The sequence below is a fragment of the Haematobia irritans genome, chromosome 1, assembly GCF_050003625.1.
Source record: "Haematobia irritans isolate KBUSLIRL chromosome 1, ASM5000362v1, whole genome shotgun sequence".
NCBI lineage: Eukaryota > Metazoa > Arthropoda > Insecta > Diptera > Muscidae > Haematobia > Haematobia irritans.
Genome location: NC_134397.1, coordinates 35,656,859 through 35,678,356, shown reverse-complemented (window position 1 = coordinate 35,678,356; position 21,498 = coordinate 35,656,859). Strand labels below are relative to the sequence as shown.

The window sequence follows — 21,498 nt, the reverse complement described above, 5'->3', positions numbered from 1 at the left end:
GACTCTGATAATTGCAAGTATTTTGGAAAACAATCAGCTAAAGTATGAACCAGATTTTACAGAAGCAGTGGAGACATTAGCGAAAACTGCTACTTGTATTATACTAATTGATTGATATTTCTAATGTTAATAGATTTTATAATAAACAAAAACATTACATTCCTGTTAATTGGAAATCACCAAAAAATTCGGCTTATGGTTTAAAAATAGATACAAATTCACGCTTAAAAGAAGCGATGAAGTTGTTTGTGCATTAATGGCTATCTAAATCTGATGAATCTTTGGTATATATATATACCAAATAATAATATATAAATAGATACAATTCACCCTTAAGACATTGTTTCAGGTACTAAGATCAGTGGAATACAGACAAAGAACACCTCACGTTTTTAAATGTTTTAAATTACCCTTTTGTATGAAAAGTTAGCTTCATACCTTGTAATACGATTTCGAAAATAAAGTGTTTGCACCGAGATAATTCCCATATGTTTTTTCTTTAAAGTTACGTATAAGTAGGAAAATTAAATACTGAACTCCGTTCTTGCTTCGGCAGAACATATACTAAAATTGGAACGATACAGAGAAGATTAGCATGGCCCCTGCGCAAGGATGACACGCAAAATCGTGAAGCGTTCCACATTTTTTACATTATTTTTCCCTCTTGTGGATGGACATAGTGCAAAATTTTCATTTTTTCCACGGTTACTTTTCTTTACAAACATATATAGTTCAAAGAAAGCTATTTCACAACGCTTGTGACAATATGCAAAAGATTAATATAAAATAGTTTAACAATGCCAACAACACACGGTGTTCCCAAGCGGTCCACCATCAAACTACTAACCGCGCCTGACGCTGCTTAATTTCGGTGATCGGACGAGAACCGATGTACTCAGCGTGGTACGGTCGTTGGCGACTTCATATCATCAACTAAAGGAATTGTTTCAATTGGAATTAAATAACTTAATAGGTATTTTTGCTTCATCAATTATGTTTACGTTAAGGACAGTTTTAAAACTTTTTAATCTATGTCAAAAGAAACTATAATGCAGCCTAAAAGGAATTCATAATTTTATCCGCATAATTTCCAATATTTTTAAGTTTTAAAAATTAAGGAATTTGTTCAAACTGTTATTCTATATGAATTATTTTTAAACATTTCTATGCAAAAGTACATCGATTTCCACTTCCTTCAAAAATCTCGAAATCAACGAATATAGTTGTTATGTACAAGTAATGCATAAAAATATAAGCAAAAAGCGAAACGATAGAAATTTATATAAAAAATTGGACAATGCCAACAACACGCGGTGTTCCCAAGCGGTCCCTCATCTAAGTACTAACCGCGCCCGACGCTGCTTAATTTCGGTGATCGGACGAGAACCGATGTACTCAGCGTGGTATGGTCGTTGGCGAGAGATGCTTGACTATTTGACTCCATATCATCAACTGGAGAAATTGTTTTAATTACAATTGAATAGCTTATTGGGTACTTTTGCTTCAACAATGATGTTTACGTTAAGGACAGTTTTAAAACTTTTTAAGCTATGTCGAAATAAACTATAATGAAGCCTATAATTGGAATTCATAATATTTTTCGCATAATTTCCAACATTTTTAAGTTTTAAAAATTAAGGAATTAGTTCAAAATGCCATTCCATAAGATTTGTTGTTATATATTTCTATTTCCATTTCCTTCAAAAAGCTACAAATGATCGAATATAGTTGTTATTTACAAGGGATGTATAAAAATACAAGCAAAACGTGAAATCATGGAAATTGGTATAAACATTTTGACGATGCCAACAACACGCGTTGTTCCCAAGCGGTCCTCCATCTAAGTACTAACCGCGCCCAACGCTGCTTAATTTCGGTGATCGGACGAGAACCGATGTACTCAGCGTGGTATGGTCGTTGGCAAAAAAAGATTGAAATTTTGATATCTTATCATCAATTAGCGGTATGGAATACGTTCAATTGGAATCAAATGAATGACGTTTGTTTTAGTTCAATGTTGAGGTTGATGTTATGAATATTTTGGTTTAAATGCTACGCCCCTGTGAAAACAAAACCAAAAGAGATAAGTTATACGATTTTTAGTTGTCAACTTTTCCAGGTTATTAAATTTTCCTAAGAGAATTAAATTGGTTCAACATTTATTCTACACTAAGTTTTTTTTTTTTAAATTTCTATGCCAAAAGTATATCTAAGTCCATATTCTCGGAAAAGCTAGGAAAAACTTTTAAATATTGGTTACTATTTGCAACGAATGTATGCAAAATTTTAGCAACAGCTGTTATTGTTACCGTAATAGGTAGTTATTACGAATTTTCGACATGATGATATAAAAAGTCACCATGCAAAAAATACAATGTCTTCCACTGACAACGTTAAGGTCAAGTGGACTTTTTTTTAATGTTGCCAAATCGGAAAATTGACCCTCTTGGGGTCCATTTGCAGACATGTCGAAAGCAAGGTTGCCACATATTTTTGGTAGACATCTACCAAAAATGGTATATTCTTTATTGTGTGATAGACATTGAAGGCTATAGCTTAATGTGGTGGTAAACGATAAATATTTGTATAAAAAGGTTGGGAGATGCCAACAACACACGTTATTTTACAAAGCTTATAACATAGAGACAATCTGCAGAAAAAATTAATATAAAATAGTTGAACAATGCCAACAAAACGCGGTGTTCCAAAGAGGTCCTGTACGTAAGTTCCAACCACGCTAATCGCACAAGAACCAATGTATTCAATGTAGTAAAAAAAACATAATTTTATATTATTATTCAGCAAATTACGTCAAGAACATAGGCTGTGTACATAGAATCTCCATCGGCCTCTTTCCGCTGCGATGTAGCGTAGGTGGGCAAAAGATTTGCCAGTCTCGTTGAAAATTGTTTGCCTCCAGTTTTTCTTTGGTCTGCCTCTCCTCCTTGATTCTTGAGAACTCCATTCGAGGGTGTCGACATATTTCATCATATGTCTTTCGAAGGTTGTGCCCCAACCATTTCTACTTTTTCCTTTTAAAATTGTTTATTTATAATATCTTGATCGGCCATTTCGAAAAGTGCCTTGTTGGATATATTACGTGGCCACCAAATTTTTTGAATATTGCGAATACATCTGTTGCTAAAAGGATGTAGTTTCTGCTTGATCCTGTAAGTTACAAGCCAGATCTAGGATCCATACAATAGCACAGTTTAAACGCATGCATTACCCAGCAAAAAAGTAATGAAAATATTCTTTTTGGATCCGGAAGTGGTGCAAAATTGACGCAGAAGCGATGAATTTAACATGGGCTTGTCATAGGACAGAAGTCCTCCCTTTCAAAAGCCGTTTCACTGAATTTTCATCACTTCTTTAGGTGTGATCCGAATTCAATGTTTTGGATGTAAATTAAAAAATTCGGTGATATTTTGTAAAATAAATAATTTTTATAATGTTTTATAATTTTTAATGGATTCTAACGCTTATCGGAAACGTTTGACCTCAAATATTTTCAAAAACTCACAATTTTTTCATATTGGATTTAGCATTTTTTTCGACAAAATTTAAATGATTTGTACCATTTTATGAATTCTTACTCTGTTTTTAGCCTATTTGAAACAAAAAAGGTTAAAAAGAACCATTAAAAATATGAATAAACCAAGTTAAAAAAACGGAATTAAAAGAACTGCTTGGATTGTTAAAATAAAGAACATCATTGTGAGTGCATCTTCTGCAAGTGCTTTTAAAGTTGTGCATTTGGAAGAACTTCCGGGTATATATGTTTATTTTGGTTTTCGGTGTAAAATTATTTGATTTCCATATATCGGAGCTCGTGTTAAGAGGTTCTTTCTTTCTGTATCCGAGAATTTACATCGTCATCAGTGCCGCCGTCTGCTGTAATCACGCTGCCTAGGTAGCAGAAGCTGTCGATGTTGCTAATGAATTCTTTATTAAGAAGGGAATTTGCTGTCTCATTACATTTGATGCTCATATATTTCGTTTACAATACACCGTAATAGGTACTTTATACGAATATTTGGTATGGTGGTATAACAAGTCATCATGTAAAGAAATACTATTTGGTACGTTGATTCAAAAGTAACGGAGTAACCTTCCCACAAAGGAATATGGGATGTGATCACATTCAAAAAGAGTTCGTTGGCCAATGTACTATCTAACTGTCTGTGAAGAACTGGGGAAATAATTTTAAATCAAAAGACGGGGAATACTTTGAAAAAAAAAAAAGTCAGTCCGGAGAAGTTTGAAAGTAGAGCAAGTGCTAGTTCATTGAAATATATGGCGCATCTTGAAAATAGAATCGACTCTGATAATTGCAAGTATTTTGGAAAATAATCAGCTAAAGTATGATCCAGATTTTACAGAAGCAATGGAGACATTAGCGAAAACTGCTACTTGTATTATAATAATTGATTGATATTTCTAATGTTAATAGATTTTATACTAAACAAAAACATTACATTCCTGTTAATTGGGAATCTAATAATTGGCTAATCTTCAGGTAATAACGTCAGACTATTTTGTATATCAACTATATGAAATTCAGTTTAGGGTAAATGACACGGTAAACTTTAATGGAAAAAAATTAAGCAGTGAAGTTCCTAACTTGCATTCATATGCATGAAGGCAGAGTAAACAACATGTTCGTAAGGGAGCTCCATGGAAATGGGGGTTAGTCGCTGAAATTTGTCATTGAACATCTACGAAATGTTCATTACGTCCTGCTACCAAGTGTTTCGATTTCGTTCTTTTCAATACTCTTTAATGTTTTAACAAACGTATCTTCCAACATATTCATTTTATCTAAATATTTTTCTTCTTCTGTATTTCTAATTTCCAATGACCATTTGCCAGAGTTTAGTAACTTTTGTGGTCAAGGATATTAAATGGATGAAAAAAAAGAAAAAACTATTTTATGAGTTTTCGTACGATTCGATAGTAAAGATAAGTTTTTGGCTGACGCAGCTTATTAAGTAAAATGGAAAAACCATACGAAGGATAGCCATAACATTTTAACACAATAAGGCGTAGACAATGAAGTCTTTTACAAGCGTTTTTCTTTCTTTGTGGAATAAACAACTACGGACATACAATTTTTCTATAGAACTAGAGTGTCCTAGTACTCGTATAAGGATGTCCCATTGATGCAGACATATATTAAAAGATTTCTTAAGGGAAACAATATGCATTACATTTATAGAAAATTCTTTCTGCTAAAAACAAATATATTTATGAGGTACATAGATTTTAAAATATCTATCTACTTTTATAAGGTACATAGATTTTAAATCCACCGGACTTCCCTATCGAACTTTTGAAGTTTCTAAAAGTAATGATAGGCTATCATTCAATGATGGCTGACTGCAATCATTTCTGATCTTCTAAACAGCGTTGCCACAATAAATTCTTATTTTGGACTAACATTTTTCCAAAATTTGTACCAGCGGACCATTTTTCCAAATAAAATTAATATAATTTAAAAGTTAAAATTTTTCCAAAATTTTACTTCCATAGAACATTTTTTCAAATTTTTATTTATATTCAAAAATTGTATTTCTATAGGTAATGTTGTCAAAACTTTATTTCTATAGAAAATTTTCATAAAATTTTATTTCTATAGGAACTTTTCACAAAATTTTATTTCTATAGAAAATTTTGTCAAAATTTGATTTCTGTAGAAAATTTTATCAAAATTTTATTTCTGTAGAAAATTTTGTCAAAATCACATTTCTATAGAGAATTGTGTCAAAATTTTATTTCTATAGAAAATTTTGTCAACATTTTATTTCTATAGAAAATGTTGTCAAAATTTTATTACTATAGAAAATGTGGTCAAAATTTTATTTCTATAGAAAATGTTGTCACTTTATTTCTATAGAATTTTTGTCAACATTTTAGTGAATTTTATCAAAATTAATTTCTGTAGGAAATTCTTTCAAAATTTCATTTCTATAGAAAATGTATCCAAAATTTTATTTCTATAGAAAATGTCAAAATTGTTTGTCCTAAAGCAAAATTTTGTCAAAATTTTATTTCTACAGAAAATTTTGTCAAAATTTTATTTCTGTAGAAAACTTTGTTAAAAAGTTAGTACATTAGAAATTTTCGTCAAAATTTCTTTTCTATAGTGGATTATTTTCGAAATTTATTTTCTTGAAAAAATTCAAAATTTCATTTCTATAGAAAATTTTGTCAATATTTTATTTCTATAGAAAATTTGTCAAACTATTATTTCTCTTGAAAGTTATGTCAAAATATTATTTCTATATAAAATTTTTACAAAATTTTCTACATATTTTTTTATTTTTGCATAATTTTGTATCTATACAAATTTTTATTTTATTTCTGTACAGAATTTTGGAAAATTTTATTACTATAGCAATTTTTGTCAAAATTTTATTTCTACAGAAAATTTTGTCAAAAATTTATTTCTAAAAAAATTTTGTCAAAATTTTATTTCATTCGTTTTATTTTTTATTGTTGGTTTTTGTTCTTTAAGCATTGTTACTGTTTTTTGATTTCAGCTTAAAACCATGCATTGACTAGACTACAAGTGTAGCTTAACCAACATAGGAAAAGAATGTTTGTCAAATTTATTTGGGCAAAGCCCTATAGACTGCAAGATGGTTGGATGGACGCACGTTTCGGAATTAGCACATTCCTCATCAGCATCCTCTACTTGCAGCAAAACTATCAACCAATTATCAGAATAAATTCAGGAAGTTCATTAAACCCAACAATGAACCACACTTGAACCTTCCGAAAAAACCATCCATCCAACCATCTTGCAGTCTATAGGGCTTTGCCCAAGTAAATTTGACAAACATTCTTTTCCTCTGTTGGTTAAGCTACACTTGTAGTTTAGTGAATACATGGTTTAAAGCTGAAATCAAAAAACAATGCTTAAAGAACAAAAAGCAACATTAAAAAAACAAAACGAATGAAAAAAGAGGAAGCACGCTCAAAATAAACCCAGCCAACTGCACTCAAATCGATGATTTGACAGTGGCATAGGAAAAGGGATATGTTTGTACGAATTTATTTCGACATAAGCCGGCTATCATGCAAAACCTTTTTTCGGAAGGTTCAAGTGGGGTTCATTGTTGGGTTTAATGAACTGCCTGAATTTGTTCTGATAATTGGTTGATAGTTTTGCTGCAAGTAGGGGATGCTGATGGTAATTCCGAAACGTGCGTCCATCCAACCATATTGCAGTCTATAGGGCTTTGCCCAAATAAATTTGACAAACATCATTTTCCTCTGTTGGTTAAGTTACACTTGTAGTTTAGTCAATGCATGGTTTTAAGCTGAAATCAAAAACAACAACAAAATTTTATTTCTATAGAAAATTTTGAAAAAATTTTCGATTTGGCGAAAATAGACCAAAATCAACCATATTCCATTTGGTCCGACCATTAATATTGGTTAGAACCAATTTTGTCCTATCCGACCAAAATGGCAACCCTGCTTCTAAACAACAATTTCGACCACCGAAATTTACTTCGGTTTTTTATTCCCGATTTTTTGATCGTTAACTAAATATCTCAAGTTTTTTATTTCTTTTTGTTTTGTTTTTTTTTTTACCCTGTTTAATTCAATTGTTACATTATTCACGAAAACAAATAAATCAAATTAATGTTATATACATTCAGACACATCTGATTTGCTCTTGCCAAATAACCTCCAACACAACACAAAAATTTATGCAAATCACGTTCATTATGTGTTTCAGTTTTTGGTAGAAATTTATTATGGTATTCCCTTCGGTTAATCTACCAATCATTTTTCAAGATTTCAACGGTTCCTATATCCACCTATACCACTTTCGACCGTTTGTATTATGATGCCTTACCTATATGAAAATGCTATGCCATCTATATACGGTGGGCCATAGAAAAATATGTATACGGGTCCATATCTTTATGCCTCATTATTATCATTGTGACACTTTGCGTACGTTTTTTTAAATTATGTTGTGGAACACTTTCATTCACTAGCAAGAATACAAAAATGAAACGTGCAAAAATTTATTGGCACGTTTTTCTGCACTAAAATACCGGAAGGATGTCGACGACAAAAAGGAAACAATACAGCAGCAGCACAATGCGGGCCCTGCCCCTTGTAGAAAAGCAGGAAAGAATCTTAAAAATTCAGGTGTTTTCTTTTTGGTGTATGATTTTTGTCACCTATGGGATTTGCTGGCCAGCTCATAATTCATAACCCTCCAAAAAAGATGGTGAAAAAACAAAAAGGTATTCACATTATGGGTGTATAGACCAGGGATGGAAAATACAATTTTAAAGAAAGCACAAAAAGGTATTTTGTGAGTAAAAAAGTACATTTCACTAAATTTCAACAAAAAATCCATTGGAAGATTATGTCAACAGCTCTTTTAGACTGAATTTTAATAAATTTAAATAAAATATTGTTTGTCAACTCCTCAATTTTAAATATTTTGTTTAGTTTTTTATCCGTTTACAAAGACTACCGTAGTATTGAAATCACGGTAGCCACAGTTGTACTTCATGGTACCTCATAAATTTTCTGTAGATAAATAAAAATTCATTTTTGACAAAAAAAAAATTGAAAAAAATTTCTATAGAAATAAAATTTTCTATAGAAATAAAATTGTGACAAAATTTTCTATAGAAATAACATTTTGACAAAATTTTCTATAGAAATAAACTTGTGACAAAATTTTCTATAGAAATAAAATTTTGACAAACTTTTCCATAGAAACAAAAATTTTGACAAAATTTTCTATAGAAATAATTTTCTTTTTTTTATTTATTTAAATAAATAAAAAAAATAAAATTTTGACAAAATTTTCAAAAAAAGTGACAAATTTTTCTATAGAAATAAACTTGTGACAAAATTTTTTATAGAAATAAAATTTTGAAAAAAATGTTCTATAGAAATAAAATTTTGACAAACTTTTCCATAGAAATATAAGTTTGGCAAAATTTTCGATAGAAATAAAATTTTGAAAAAATTTCCTATAGAAATAAAATTTTGACAGAATTTTTTATAGAAATAAAATGTTGACAAAATTTTCTATAGAAATAAAATTTTGACAAATTTTCTATAAAAATTAGATTTTGACAAAATGTTCTATAAAAAAAAATTTATAGAAATAAAATGTTAACAAAAAATAAAATAAAATTTTGACAATATTTTCCAAAAATCGTGTTTGGACTATGGCTTTTACAAAATCGAGATTTTCTTCCCGAATGAACTTGTCTGTTTTGCCAAATTTGTAAAAGACTATAAACAAATAAGTTTGTTAAAGACTTTTTCAAAATATTAAAATATTTTGTTAAAACTATTGTACCATAAATCTGATATCGGCTCAAAAATGTCGACACAAAATTATTCGCGGTACTGAAACACACATTAACTGTAGCTTGGCATGTTTAAAATTTTATCCACGAAAATGATTTTCTTAACAAACTGCAGAAAAATTTTTCTTTATACGAAAAAAAATTCGGTTGGAGATGCGGGGCATCGATCCCCGTACCTCTCACATGCTAAGCGAGCGCTCTACCATCTGAGCTACATCCCCAGATAACGGTATTTGGTTCAATCACAGTTTTCTTGTGCAATATTCATGATCGTTACCATTCGAATAATTTCATACCAATAAACGGAACTTAAAAAAAAAAACTTAAAACTTGAAGTATCCATTACCTCCAGCTTTAATTTGGAACCATAACCTCGTTCGCCATGCGGCTCAATGGTCTAGGGGTATGATTCTCGCTTTGGGTGCGAGAGGTCCCGGGTTCAAATCCCGGTTGAGCCCTGTACTTTTTAGTTTGAGGGCAACAAATATATAAGATGACCACAGATAAACTCCAAATGGAGTTTTTGAGATTGTTATCAAACATGTTCTCAAATATAGAATAGATGTGTACCCTTTCATAGAACTGGTCGATGACAATTATTATCAAATTTTGAAAAAACAAATCTTTCTTGGAGATGCGGGGCATCGATCCCCGTACCTCTCACATGCTAAGCGAGCGCTCTACCATCTGAGCTACATCCCCTCGTGTACATAGTAAAGAAATAAGGCCACTGGTCACCATGGTATTTTTGTTTTTCTGTTTTCAAAATACCTACAAACTGAATGCAAGCATGAGTTTTAATTTTATATTTAACTATTACGATGTAAAACTAGTTTGTATGCAAGACCTCTTTTAAACAAAGAAATCTTGTTTTCTTTGGTTGGTTTATGCAATTATACACGCGCTCTTAGCATTTTATTAATAACCATTCACTACCACCATCTATATGACATTCAGTTTGAAAAAAATAGTATCATAACTTATAGGCAAGGTGATTCAAAAACAATATATTTTTGTTTACCCCTTCATTGGAATTTCTTTTGCGTTTTAATTACTTTCACTATGAAGTGACTAGAAAAAAACTGTCTTGGAGATGCGGGGCATCGATCCCCGTACCTCTCACATGCTAAGCGAGCGCTCTACCATCTGAGCTACATCCCCTTGTGTTTTCCACGCAGCAAAATAGGGTATCATAATGTCAAGCCAATGGGAGTCGATGACTTTCTTGGGCTGACAATTACCCTCTGTGTACCAGTGATAGGAAAGGAAGCCTTATTGGAGAAAGCTAATTTCCAATTCGAAAAAAACCAAACGGAAACAAAATACCTAACATGTTTTTGAACGTCATTTTTATATGGAGTAGAAAATTTTTGTGGCAAGTTCCATTTCGAAATAAAAACACAGAGAGAAATCTGTCTACATCCCGAAAAGAAATGTTTTATTTCTATAGAAAATTTTGTAAAAAGAGAAATCTGTCTACATCCCGAAAAGAAATGTTTTATTTCTATAGAAAATTTTGTAAAAATTTTATTTCTATAGAAAGTTGTGTCAAAATTTTATATCTATCGAACATTTTTTCAAAATTTTATTTCTATAGAAAATTTGATCAAAATTTTATTTCTATAGAAAATTTTGTTAACATTTTATTTCTTTAGAAAATGTTATCGAAATTTTATTTCTATAGCAAATTTTATCAAAATTGTATATCTATAGAAATTTTTTTCAAAATTATATTTCTATAGAAAATGTTGTCTAAATTTTATTACTGTAGAAAATTTTGTCAACATTTTACATCTATAGAAAATTTTGTCAAAATTTAATTTCTATAGAAAGTTTTGTCAAAATTTTATTTCATTGAAACTTTCTTAAAAATTGTCCATCCCTGGACCACAATATTATAAATTAGTGTATATTTTTCCAAAGAAGACGGGATAGACACATGGTTCCCTTTGGCAACAATGCTCAAGACCGCGTACTGATACTATGTTCACTCTATAATCGAAATCTCGCTTTTTTAAGTTTTGCAATTCACATTTCTATAGTGTGAACACAATATATAATTTTTTCAATCTAAGTCTAGGTCATAGTTTTAATTCATTCCACTTGAAATTTGACATAAGTAAATTTTTTGGGTCAGAATCGATCCCTACTGACCTTCAGTTCAGATCAAGATATATTTCCCACCTTTTTGGCCTGATATGCACTTATATGACTCCATAGTCCAGAGATTCGTCTTGATTTGCTTCAAATTTTGCACAAGGTGTATGATTAACAGTTAAATGAGCCCATATATATCTTTATTTACTGTTATAAGACCACAGTGCGGAAGAATATACAGTAGCATTTTCTTGTGTTAATTTTCTTGCTATATGGTACAGATAATTTCTTATCAGTGAGGAATTTGAAGGTAAACATCTTAAGATGGAGTTTGAATGGAAAACTATCTTCAACATAGTATATTAATTATATAATTAATTGTTGTGAAAATGTGCTTTTTAAGCTTGAAATATACGGCATGCGGCTCAATGGTCTAGGGGTATGATTCTCGCTTTGGGTGCGAGAGGTCCCGGGTTCAAATCCCGGTTGAGCCCATTCTTTTTCATAATAATCAAAACTAACCTCATAACTTAGTTTCTCTTCAATGTGCACAAAATTGAGGCGACCGTCGGTGCCAACTTCGGAGAGGTATCAAAATTTTCGTATGGCGATATAAGAAAATAACGCCAAATGAATATTTTTATTTAACCCTAAAACACATACTTCATTTTTGACAAATCAAAATTGAATAGAATTCCGAGAGAATCTCGTGCGTAATCGTTTACCAAGAAAAGTATTTAGATAGATTCTAGAGTTTAACCCTTATACTACGTATTGGGTATTATGTCGTATTTTTCATCACCGAATTTCTTACTTTTGGATTATAATTAAAAGTTCTTACTACTCAGCATGAATTCAGCATAACATATGTTACCAATTAATGCACTGAGTGATATAAATCGTTAATTATATTCGAACAGTAAGATATGCGGTGTTGAAAAATACGATATGGGTCATCAAATGACCCCAACGTAGTATAAGGGTTAAAGTGATCGCAAATTCCACTTTGGGTTCACTTGCGCAGCTCACATGCGGCTCAATGGTCTAGGGGTATGATTCTCGCTTTGGGTGCGAGAGGTCCCGGGTTCAAATCCCGGTTGAGCCCGTTCTATTTATATTGTGAAACTCATTTCCTGGAATTGTGAATGATATGTAATGGGATGGTACACTATATATGTGGGTGTATAAAAAAGGGTGGCACACCTCTGAATAATGCACTCGAAAAAAGTGTACTTGGGTCCAAAGATTAAACACCTTTGCAGGTTGCCATTATGGTCTGGATCGGACCAAAATTGGTCGAAAGAATACTAATTTTTAAATTTGGTCCGATGGTCGGACCAAGTGGAATTTGGTCCATTTTCGTCAAATCGATAATTTTTTCAAAATTTTCTGTAAAAATAAAATTTTGACAAAACGTTCTATAGAAATAAACAAACAAAATTTTCTATAGTAATAAAATTTTGCCAAAATTTTGTACCAAAAATAAACTTAAAAAAATGTTTGTATAGAGGCAAAATTATGAAAAGATAGGAAGAACACTTTTTTTCATTTTATATAGAAATAAAATTTTGCCATAACATTCTACAGAAATAAAAGTTTGACAAAATTTCTATAGAAATAAAATAGAGACAAAATTTTCTATAGAAATAAAATGTTGTAAAAATTTTCTATAGAAATAAAAATTTGACAAAATTTTCTATGGAAGTAAAATTTTGGAAAATTGTAGACTTTTGAATTATATTAATTTAATTTGGAAAAAGGGTTTGCTGGTACGAATTTTGGAAAAATGTTGGTCCAAAATAAAAATTCATTGTGGCAACGCTGCCCCTTTCCTTAAAGATTTTGTTGTTGATTCCGAGGCAAGGATGTGACTTTTGTAAAATAAAGACCAAGCTTTTAATCTAGGCGCTATAAAACTAAAATTAAGATACAGATCTCATTTATCTAATTTTTATTTTTCTTATACAATTAAGAAATTAATTGATCCAATTAATGTTTAAATGAAACTGATTGGTCCGAAAAAATAGTTAGTTAATTTTCATCAAACATGTATGCAAACTGTACTTTGCCATGTATACTACGTATATAGGAATGACATTTTATCTAAATCAGTACTAATGAACATTATACTTACTCTCCCTTAAAAAGTATTTTCAATTTTTTTCGAATATTCTTTATAATTTACAGTACAAACCTCAAAAGTACATCAAACCCGGAATTCATATGCAAATTTCATAAAAAAGAATTTACAATATCTCCCAATTCTATTGTAGGGTTTTGCATAGACCATTCAAGCATATGATAATTTTCCACTTATTTCGAACTTTTTAGCAATCACATTTGCTTTTAGTAAAATAATTTGAATAGCTATAGCTTGTCTGCGAATTTTATTTTTTGTTATTATTCCGAAAAAAGTTCATAATGGCCCAATGGTTTTGGTCATCAGGAGCATCATTTTCACATTGGACCTAAGTAAACAGTGCCTTCCATTACGGACAAAGACAATAAGAAAACAATTCATTTTTAATTGAAAATGTTGAAAAAGGAATGTGGCTAAAGAAAACACACCATATTATCCAAAAACATCCAACAAAATAAAAGTAAAAGTGATGGGTGGGTCATCCCACAATAGCAAGCAATGTCCACCACCCGTAATCAATGAACTTGAAATGTTCACTATCACTACGTGAAGATAGATGGGTTGAAGACGAAGTGTGATAGTGCTCACATATCTTCATTATTCGTATGGTTGTAGTTATCATTAGATTGACTATTCTTGAGTATGTCCATTGATTTGAAATATGACAGTGATAATGATAAGTTTTCATATGACCGGAAGTTAGCACTGAATAAATTGTACAAACAGTTATGTTCAATAAAATAGCTGGGTATTTTTTAGAAATCCAAGAAAGTGCCATTTCTACACTGGAAAATAAACAACAACATCAAATTTTGACAAAATTTTCTATAGAAAAAAAATTGACAAAATTTTTTATAGAAATCAAATTTTGATAAAATTTTCTATAGAAATAAAATTTTGACAAAATTTTCCATAGAAATAAAATTTTGACAAAATTTTCTATAGAAATAAAATTTTTACAAAATTGTATATATAGAAATAAAATTTTGAAAAAATTTTCTATAGAAGTAATTATTTTTTTTTTCTTTTTCATTTGTGATACTTTTTTTTGAGTTGAAAAACTGACAGTGTCTAATTACCATCTCTGCTCTGAAACACTGCTATATTTATAAACAGTCATGCATTCGACGTCCATCAAACCCTACGAGATAGTGAGTATATTTCAAGTGATGATGAATTATTTTTCCTTGTTGCTATTTGTGTAATATGTAAATGTTTTGATTTCATCATAACCGAGAATAAACATTCTATACCAAACAACAAAGAACTAAATATCATTGCCATATTGTTGCCATATGTTGATGGTCCACATCTTGGCAGAGGACATCGTGAAGTGTGGGCATAAATAAGCATCCACAGGCAAAGAATATCACATAAGTACAATAACAAGAAACGTATGTACAACAATGGTAACAGAAAGCAAACATATCCTGAAGGATAATGGATGGACATTTAACTTACAAACGCACTCATGCTATTCCAACACTCGTATACTCATTCAAAAACCAACAACAGCACCAACCACATTGTGCAAATGTTTATGATGAAGAAGCATGTGCCAAATAACCATACCCCAGGGAATGAATTCCCCAACAAATTAAGAAAAATTATCTCAAGGAACCATAGGCTGGCAGTCACAGATAATATAAAAAAGTTTAAATACATGGTTAAATTTAAACAATTTACTTGCACATTATTAAATTAAATCATTATTAAATATAAAAAAACAGTGGGCTCAACCGGGATTTGAACCCGGGACCTCTCGCACCCAAAGCGAGAATCATACCCCTAGACCATTGAGCCTCATGCCGGCAAAGAGAAAATTGTAACATATGAAATGAAAATTGTAACAGAAAAAATCTATCATATGTTTATCAGTGTATCAACTAACGAAAAACAAATAGTTTTGCGACAAATGTAGAGTTACCAACTCACTGATAAAATAATTGACGACCCTGTAGGAACAAATGACATAATAAATCGCATTTCCTTTTCAAATGAAAATATCCGTTAATACCCGTTTGTACTTAAAAAGACCACGCTTTTAACGATTATTACTGTCATTTGACAAAAATAGAAAATGTTTATTAACAAAACCAAAGAGATTTATTATTTTAGATAGGGAAACACCTTAAGTGTATATATTTCATCACAGAGATGATAAATAGCATTCTTGACATTATAATGAATCAGTTTCGAAAAAGTAGATTTTAAAGCCAAAAGGTATTTTCTTCATTTGGTAATGGTAAAGACCTTTTCCTTTGTATACCCTAAACCACATAGTGGTCAGGGTATAATACTTTGATCTGCCAAAAAATGTGCCCAGAAATATTGATTTTAGACCCCATAAAATATATACGATCGACTCAGAATAGCCTCCTGATCTAGCGCTTGGTGTCCGTCCGTCCATGTATTTGTTGCTAGCAGGATTCCGGTTGCAATTATTTTGATGAAATTTGGTATATTGCATTTTTGTTTTTGGTACAAGGACGAACGCTATTGAATTTGGAAAAAATCGGATCAAATTTAGATATAGCTCCTATATATATGTATTGCCCGATTTTGATAAAAGGAGTAAGATTGCGTGCATTTACTAACCGATCGTCAAATTTGCCATAAGGTAATCTAATTGACCATCCTTTAAGTGTGCCAAATTTCATCGAAATCGGTTCAGATTTAGATATACCTCCCATAAATAAGTATCGCCCGATTTTCCCAAATTTTGTCATAAGTCCCTAATTTATCAACCGATCTTACTCAAATTTAGCTTACTCTAATATTCTACAGTACTCACTATATGTGCAAAATATCATCCAAACCGGTTCAGATTTAGCTATAGCTCCCATATATATGCATCGCTCGATTTTCCCAAATTTGGCCATAATACTCTTATGTATAACCCAATTTTGTTCAAATTTCCAATCGTTTTTAGATTTACATGCATCCATTAAATAAATATATTGCAACTTTCACAAATTTGTATTTATTACCCACACTAATTTAGCGATTTCCTCTTTTTTAATAATAGACTCAATATTAGTGGCATACTAACTCTGTAGGATCAAGAACACCTTAATGTTCTTAAATATGGAAATGCGGTGTATCTCTCAAACATATACCAATGATACCCCACAAATGCTTATGTTTACTAATTTAATAGGGGTGGTTTAGGGTATGGTATAGTCGGCCCGCCCGTCTTTCTACTTTACTTACTAGTTTTACATTAAGTTCATTTTATTGCGAAGGAGTAATTTCGTAAAACCTTAAAACTTCATTGTTTTAACAACACATTGAGGAAATCTCAAAAATATAATTTAAAACAGCTTACCCTCAAGTCTACACAGAAAAAAAATTCACAAAAATTTTTCCAATTAAATGTGAGTATTAAGTTCGAGTTTAGCCGCTAAAATCGCCATTTTTCATGATTGCTTTTCTTTAATAATCCTTTTTATGGAATACAAACTTTGTGAAAAGTTGCTTTGGGCTATTCCCCGTCAACTTATAATAAAATTTGCAACAAAGATGTATAATTTGATGCTTTTCTTTGCTGATTAAGTTTTCACTTTAGCGGCTAAAATCTAACTTAGTACTCACCTTAAAGTCTTAATTGAGTTTTAAAAAATATTCAATTAAAAATTTAATTAATTTGAAAATTTTTTTAATTAAAACAAAAATCAATCACAAAAATTAATAATATCAATTATTTTTTTTATTGACTTTCAATTAATTTTTTAATTGATACTATCATTTTCGTGATATAAGACATTTCAATTAATAAATTAATTGGATCAATTAATTTAGTGATTGAATCAGAAAAATTTTTTTTTGTGTGTAGTACTAAGATCATCTTTTCGTATGAAAAATACTTCATATAAAAACCTTCGCGGGTAATAATTGCGAAATCTTTTTTTATTCTCAAAATATGCTTAGAGTACCACATAACTTAGCATCTAATATTCGTTTAAGAAATACATTTCTTGTTTATTTCACTACGCTAACATATGAAAAATGTTAAATATGAGGAAACTTATTAAAGACTTTTAATAAGCAACATATAGAGAAGAAAATTCGTAAAACACATAATTGGCAACACTGAAGGACCATTGATTTGCTGCTTCATTATGAATGGTGCATACGAATTACTGCGTTATTGTGAATGACTCACATACAATTCACCTTATTTTAGTGGTGGGTTTCATCACAATTAGAATGTATGTACTGAACTCTTTTGTACATAAATAAACCTTCCAACTCCAAGAGGCTCAATGGTCTAGGGGTATGATTCTCGCTTTGGGTGCGAGAGGTCCCGGGTTCAAATCCCGGTTGAGCCCATCTTTTGTTTTATAAATTAACAAAATATTATATAAATTGTAGTATATTATTATATAAAATTATCATATTATCAATAAACATTATTATATTTAATTTGCAAAGTAAATCATTCAGATAATAATAAATAATTATGAAAAAAAAATTGACTTGGAGATGCGGGGCATCGATCCCCGTACCTCTCACATGCTAAGCGAGCGCTCTACCATCTGAGCTACATCCCCTTATACAAATGTCGTGTCTAAAATCTAAATTATTTTTCACGGTCTGTCTGAATGCTTGTGTATAACAATGACTGGGTTTTCATTACCCCACCCATCGATCGTTGTTCAAGCAATAATAAATACCAAGTGGCAAAATAAAAACATCCCTCTTACATTATAGTTCTTTTTGGTATTCAATGATGTGACATTCGGAACAAGGAAATGCGTTCTTACTTTTTGCTTTTAATTCCCATATGTTTTTTCCTTTAAACTTACGTATAAGTAGGAAAATTAAACCACAACGTTCGTTCTTGCTTCGGCAGAACATATACTAAAATTGGAACGATACAGAGAAGATTAGCATGGCCCCTGCGCAAGGATGACACGCAAAATCGTGAAGCGTTCCACATTTTTTTACAATATTTTTATTCGATTTTTCCCATTTTTATGCCAAATGGGAAAAATCGAAATATTGCACTTACTGTTAACCACGTAGGTTGGAATGGGACGACTGCAAATGGTGTTGGAAACCTCATATTTATTGAGGGAAATATATATCAATCAAATAATTTAAATATTCTGAAGAATAAAAATGGATCTGGAGAATGGATTTGTAAAGGGTGATTTGTTAAGAGCTTGATAACTTTTTTTAAAAAAAAAACGCATAAAATTTGCAAAATCTCATCGGTTCTTTATTTGAAACGTTAGATTGGTCCATGACATTTACTTTTTGAAGATAATTTCATTTAAATGTTGACCGCGGCTGCGTCTTAGGTGGTCCATTCGGAAAGTCGAATTTTGGGCAACTTTTTCGAGCATTTCGGCCGGAATAGCCCGAATTTCTTCGGAAATGTTGTCTTCCAAAGCTGGAATAGTTGCTGGCTTATTTCTGTAGACTTTGACTTGACGTAGCCCCACAAAAAATAGTCTAAAGGCGTCAAATCGCATGATCTTGGTGGCCAACTTACCGGTCCATTTCTTGAGATGAATTGTTCTCCGAAGTTTTCCCTCAAAATGGCCATAGAATCGCGAGCTGTGTGGCATGTAGCGCCATCTTGTTGAAACCACATGTCAACCAAGTTCAGTTCTTCCATTTTTGGCAACAAAAAGTTTGTTAGCATCGAACGATAGCGATCGCCATTCACCGTAACGTTGCGTCCAACAGCATCTTTGAAAAAATACGGTCCAATGATTCCACCAGCGTACAAACCACACCAAACAGTGCATTTTTCGGGATGCATGGGCAGTTCTTGAACGGCTTCTGGTTGCTCTTCACTCCAAATGCGGCAATTTTGCTTATTTACGTAGCCATTCAACCAGAAATGAGCCTCATCGCTGAACAAAATTTGTCGATAAAAAAGCGGATTTTCTGCCACTGATTTTGGTAATAAAATTCAATGATTTGCAAGCGTTGCTCGTTAGTAAGTCTATTCATGATGAAATGTCAAAGCATACTGAGCATCTTTCTCTTTGACACCATGTCTGAAATCCCACGTGATCTGTCAAATACTAATGCATGAAAATCCTAACCTCAAAAGAATCACCCTTTATGTGATAATTGCCCAAGCATTCGTCCCACATTGTAAAAGAATACTTGATATACAACAAAAATATTACCTCTCCATCCGCAGAGCACGGACTTGATTTAGGGTTGCCAGATGATGGTTACCGAAATCCGGGTCTTAGAGCCGTACATTCCTGGATTTGTCGGGACAAACAAAACCAATCACATTTGAGTTTCAATTTCATATAAAATTTACGTATTAAGTAAAACTAAAACATATCAGGTCCATTTTTTATATCTCATGTAAATATCATACATTTGGAAAACAAAAATGATTCTAATAATCAAAAATACTAAACACTCTTTCGCAATAAGCAATACTTATAGGTATTGAAAATATAAACTGTTACCAATTTGAATAAATTTGTACGAATTTCCTTATCACGAAAAAGTTGCATTATACGAGGGCAGTTCGGAAACTTCTTAGCCTAGCACAAAAAGCGCGGTATAAACAGAAAAAAGTTAAGTGTTTTGGAAACTTCCAACTCTGTTATGAACACATGTTAAATTTTGTTTCGACCTGGCAACTCCTTCATATAGAAACAGGTGTTCAAAAAAGACGCAACCGCAATTTTTTTACAATGGAAAAATTATAAATGCGTGCTGTCATTAAATATTTACATAAAAAAGGTTTATCGGGAAAAGAAATTCATAATGATATAGTGAATGTGTTAGGTGAAAGTTCTCCTTCATATGCAACAGTAAAAAATTGGGTTGATGAATTTAAACGTGGTCGTACAAGCATTGAAGATGAACCACGTAGTGGACGTCCAAAAACAGCACCAACAATAGAATGTAGCCAAAGTACATGATATGGTATTAAATGATCGACGAATAAAAGTGCGTGAAATTGCTAAAATCATGGGCATCTCAAATGATCGAGTCCATTTAATTTTGCATGAAGAACTACAGATGAAAAAGCTTTCTGCAAGATGGGTGCTGCATTTGTTAACAGCCGATCAAAAACGCATAAGAATGAATATTTCTCAAGCTTGTTTGGATCGTTTAAGCGAAATAAAATGGATTTTAAGAGTCGTTTCATAACTGTTGATGAGACATGGATCCACCACTATACTCCAGAGACAAAAGAACAATCCAAACAATGGACTGAAGCTGGAGGAAGTGTCCCAAAGAAGGTAAAAACAATTCAATCGGCTGGTAAGATTATGGCAATGGTTTTTTTGGGACATCAAAGGTATTTTTTAGATTGACTATCTGCAAAAGGGTAAAACAATAAATTCAGAGTACTACTGCAACCTTTTGGATCAATTAAATGTACAAATTCGAGAAAAACGTCCTGGCTTCCAACACAAAAAAATAATTTTTCATCAAGAGAACGCACCAGCGCACAAGAGTGTTTAACAATGGCTAAAATGAACGAATTAAAGTACGAGTTGCTTGACCACCAACCTTATTCTCCTGATTTAGCTCCCAATGACTTTTACTTGTTCCAAAACCTAAAAAAGTTCCTTGCTGGCAAGCGTTTTACCTCAAATGAAGATGCAATTACAGTTGTAAACCACTATTTTGAAGACCTTGAGGAAAACTATTTTAAGTTTTCATCAAGGTAGAATTGCTAGAAAAGCGTTGGACTAAGTGTATTCAAGTTTCAGGAGATTATATTGAAAAATAAAAATATTTTTGAAAAACTAACTATTCTCTTTCATTGACAGGCTAAAAAGTTTCCGAACCGCCCTCGTAGTCATAACTTAGCTTATTTCGCAAGGTACTAAAGGATATATTTCTAAAATGATATTTGTGCCATTTTCTGTAGCAAATATGAGTTTCTGAGTATTCTTAAAATTA

General features: G+C 31.5%; 12 non-coding genes and 2 pseudogenes across 12 annotated transcripts; 6 read left to right on the top strand and 8 right to left on the bottom strand.

Moving 5' to 3' along the window:
• Nucleotides 1-540: 540 nt before the first annotated feature.
• Nucleotides 541-647, top strand: LOC142222810 (U6 spliceosomal RNA). The gene has a single exon (XR_012718407.1). It is a non-coding gene; the product is annotated as a U6 spliceosomal RNA (small nuclear RNA).
• A 151-nt stretch (nucleotides 648-798) lies between these two features.
• LOC142222786 (5S ribosomal RNA) lies at nucleotides 799-917 on the bottom strand (annotated as a pseudogene).
• Nucleotides 918-1,298: 381 nt separating this feature from the next.
• LOC142222725 (5S ribosomal RNA) lies at nucleotides 1,299-1,417 on the bottom strand (annotated as a pseudogene).
• A 386-nt stretch (nucleotides 1,418-1,803) lies between these two features.
• On the bottom strand, nucleotides 1,804-1,922 carry LOC142222723 (5S ribosomal RNA). The gene has a single exon (XR_012718390.1). It is a non-coding gene; the product is annotated as a 5S ribosomal RNA (ribosomal RNA).
• Nucleotides 1,923-9,507: 7,585 nt separating this feature from the next.
• TRNAA-AGC (transfer RNA alanine (anticodon AGC)) lies at nucleotides 9,508-9,580 on the bottom strand. Its single transcript has one exon. It is a non-coding gene; the product is annotated as a tRNA-Ala (tRNA).
• A 165-nt stretch (nucleotides 9,581-9,745) lies between these two features.
• TRNAP-UGG (transfer RNA proline (anticodon UGG)) lies at nucleotides 9,746-9,817 on the top strand. Its single transcript has one exon. It is a non-coding gene; the product is annotated as a tRNA-Pro (tRNA).
• A 171-nt stretch (nucleotides 9,818-9,988) lies between these two features.
• TRNAA-AGC (transfer RNA alanine (anticodon AGC)) lies at nucleotides 9,989-10,061 on the bottom strand. The gene has a single exon. It is a non-coding gene; the product is annotated as a tRNA-Ala (tRNA).
• A 386-nt stretch (nucleotides 10,062-10,447) lies between these two features.
• On the bottom strand, nucleotides 10,448-10,520 carry TRNAA-AGC (transfer RNA alanine (anticodon AGC)). The gene has a single exon. It is a non-coding gene; the product is annotated as a tRNA-Ala (tRNA).
• A 1,358-nt stretch (nucleotides 10,521-11,878) lies between these two features.
• TRNAP-UGG (transfer RNA proline (anticodon UGG)) lies at nucleotides 11,879-11,950 on the top strand. The gene has a single exon. It is a non-coding gene; the product is annotated as a tRNA-Pro (tRNA).
• A 539-nt stretch (nucleotides 11,951-12,489) lies between these two features.
• On the top strand, nucleotides 12,490-12,561 carry TRNAP-UGG (transfer RNA proline (anticodon UGG)). Its single transcript has one exon. It is a non-coding gene; the product is annotated as a tRNA-Pro (tRNA).
• A 2,766-nt stretch (nucleotides 12,562-15,327) lies between these two features.
• TRNAP-UGG (transfer RNA proline (anticodon UGG)) lies at nucleotides 15,328-15,399 on the bottom strand. Its single transcript has one exon. It is a non-coding gene; the product is annotated as a tRNA-Pro (tRNA).
• A 2,456-nt stretch (nucleotides 15,400-17,855) lies between these two features.
• On the top strand, nucleotides 17,856-17,927 carry TRNAP-UGG (transfer RNA proline (anticodon UGG)). Its single transcript has one exon. It is a non-coding gene; the product is annotated as a tRNA-Pro (tRNA).
• A 149-nt stretch (nucleotides 17,928-18,076) lies between these two features.
• TRNAA-AGC (transfer RNA alanine (anticodon AGC)) lies at nucleotides 18,077-18,149 on the bottom strand. The gene has a single exon. It is a non-coding gene; the product is annotated as a tRNA-Ala (tRNA).
• A 286-nt stretch (nucleotides 18,150-18,435) lies between these two features.
• On the top strand, nucleotides 18,436-18,542 carry LOC142222809 (U6 spliceosomal RNA). The gene has a single exon (XR_012718406.1). It is a non-coding gene; the product is annotated as a U6 spliceosomal RNA (small nuclear RNA).
• The last annotated feature ends 2,956 nt before the right edge of the window (nucleotides 18,543-21,498 follow it).